We start from the raw sequence: 2,552 nt of genomic DNA, 5'->3' as shown, positions 1-2,552 counted from the left end.
TGGAGTCAAGAACTGGAGGGTATAGTTTTGAAGTGAGAGGAGAAAGATCTAATAGGAACCTAAGGGGGCAACTTTTTTCACATGGAGGCTGGTGGGCACATGGAATGGGCTGTCAGGGAACGTAGTTGAGCCAGGTACGATAACAAATTTAAAATACAAGTGGACAGATGCATGGATAAGAAAGGTTTAGGAGGATATGGGGCAAACATGAACAAATGGGACGAGCTTAGATGGGACATCTTGGTTGGCATAGACAAGATGGACAAGAGCCTGCTTCCTTGCTGTATGACTCTATGACTCGAGTAACTGATGGTCACCTGGGACCCTGCACTCTTTACATGTGGCAGTTGTATCACCATGTGCTTCAGGCAGCCCAGCAGACCATCCACACCTTAAACAAATGACTCCTAAATGACCTTTTGCAGGGAATGTGAAATAAACAACAGAGTTTAGAAACAGACCAATATTGATTTTACTTCAGAGTCACATGAGTGGCCGTCAGAACACATGCGCGTCGCTCCTGCCAGCGGTAAGTTTAAACCTGCAAGTAAGTTTTGTATTTCTCACCAGGTTCTGTTTTTTCTTGCAGGAACCTCTTTTTACAGAGGTTTCCTGCTGGATATTTTCGGGGCTAAGTCCGGACGGGCCGCGGGGAAACTGATTATGGGCCATGGGGAGACTCCGGTCCGGACCGCGGAAGCGCGGGTAGCCGACGGCCGTCGGGTTCGCTATCCCAGTCGCTGACATGCGGTCAGTGGCTCCCAGACCGCTCTGGTTCCCGTGGAGGGGATAAATCCAGGGGGTCAGTATCGCCACCACAGTCGCTGACAGTGCGGTCAGCGGCTCCTAGACCGCTGTGGTGCCCATGAAAGGGGGTAAAACCAACAAATAGTCGGTCAGGCCTTTGGACTCAGGCAAGTCAGGCCAGGAGGGTTCCCCTCCTTCAATGGGTAGCGTCTTACGGACGTCTAACCCACATGGAGCACCTGATGGAGAGTTGCTCCACAATGATATGCTCCAAAGGAGGGAGCTATCAGCTCGGGTCTCCTCGGGAGCCCTGTTACAGGGCACCTGTTACAGGGCTGCACAATGTCTCCCTCTCTGAGGAGGGGAGCATTCGGGGTCAGTTTTCTGACTCATGAGCTATGGAAAAAATGGAGCATGGATAGCGCCCTCGAGCGTTTATCCCACAAATGTGATGTTCCATCCTGGCATAGGTCCGTAGGAGGGACCACATCAGCGCAGGTATCTTCAGGGGCTTGCGGCAGCAGCTGTTTCAGGGCTGCCTACGAATCTCCCTCTTTGTGGAGGGGAATGCGAGTGGTCAGGGTGTAACTGACTTCAAATTCTAAAGTATGTCTGTAGAACATACTGGAGCACATGCGTATGGCTTCATGGGAATCCTCACAAACGAAGGTGTTGCTGCCAGAAGAGTTGGGTACCAGCCGTTGGCAGAATACCCGGAAGGGGCCAGAGTTCCCCTCACGCTACAAATGCCGGCAGTGAACAGTGCTATCAGGGGTGACATTAGAGGAGCCACCGAATCTTCTCTTCAGGTAAGACTTATTCAACAGGTAAGACCTGGATGAGGAAGCAAAAGCTGTCGGACCAATCAAGGTACCAATGACGAGCAAAGCTTCATCGTTTCGGCGACAACACACCCCAAGCCTCCATCGGCAGTAAGCGGTTCACTGAAGCTGGTGGCAGCGTGAAAGCTGGGCAGAGGCCTTTCAAGCCAAGGCCCAAGTCGGTCTCAGGAAAAATATGGAATCCAGTCCTACTCTCCAACCAAGGTAACCATGCAGGTAGGTGGGTCTGGCACTACCGAAACATGGGATATGTGGACCACTTACAAGTTGGTAATATTTACACTTGTTTTGTGTACAAATGATAATGATAACATGTGATTAGCTTATGTGTTGTATGAAAGGAGAGAAGGTTAGCACTCCCCTTCATAAGGATGGAAGGGGCCCTAGTGGCCTTACAACACACAAATGGTTAAGGCATTGCCATTTCCTTAGTGGCATCTAACCATGATAAACTGCACAATACTAGGGTTCCAAACTGGCTTGGAATTGGGGCCAGAGTTGTCTTTCGAGGCAGGCTCAGTATTATGGCCAGGATTGCCTTTCTAGACAGACTCAGAAATCGGGCCAGAGTTGTCGTTCGAGGCAGGCACGGAATTATGGCAGGCATGGCCTGTTCATTGTGAAAGATGGAGAATGTCATTTAACTCGCATGTGCAGTATAAACTTTTCAGAATAGGAAACTTTGGTACTGACTAACAACTGATTTCCATAGGATCTTTATGGCATGCTTCGATCACAAAGATACATTCTATTAAGTTCCCATTCACAGGGATCACTGGAGACATTTGAAATTTATCTGGATGGGGCAATGATAACAGTTAAAGCATTGCAAAATGGGCTAACTTCAGCTTCCAAGTTATTTACCAAATTACTAAAATCGGTGCTTGGACAGAGCTCAAAAACATTGTTATGTCTTGTCTGGATGATATTTTAACACTGTATTTTACTAAAATTAACATTTTC

The 2,552-nt window shown here is 48.4% G+C and overlaps 1 non-coding gene across 1 annotated transcript; it reads left to right on the top strand.

Annotated features, from left to right (window-relative positions):
* The first annotated feature begins 1,916 nt into the window (after window positions 1-1,916).
* LOC129710413 (U6atac minor spliceosomal RNA) lies at window positions 1,917-2,043 on the top strand. The gene has a single exon (XR_008725679.1). It is a non-coding gene; the product is annotated as a U6atac minor spliceosomal RNA (small nuclear RNA).
* Window positions 2,044-2,552: the final 509 nt, after the last annotated feature.

This window comes from Leucoraja erinacea, chromosome 27 (genome assembly GCF_028641065.1).
Source record: "Leucoraja erinacea ecotype New England chromosome 27, Leri_hhj_1, whole genome shotgun sequence".
Classification (NCBI taxonomy): domain Eukaryota; kingdom Metazoa; phylum Chordata; class Chondrichthyes; order Rajiformes; family Rajidae; genus Leucoraja; species Leucoraja erinaceus.
The sequence above is the reverse complement of the archived record's forward strand: the minus strand, read 5'-3'. Positions and strand labels throughout refer to the sequence as shown.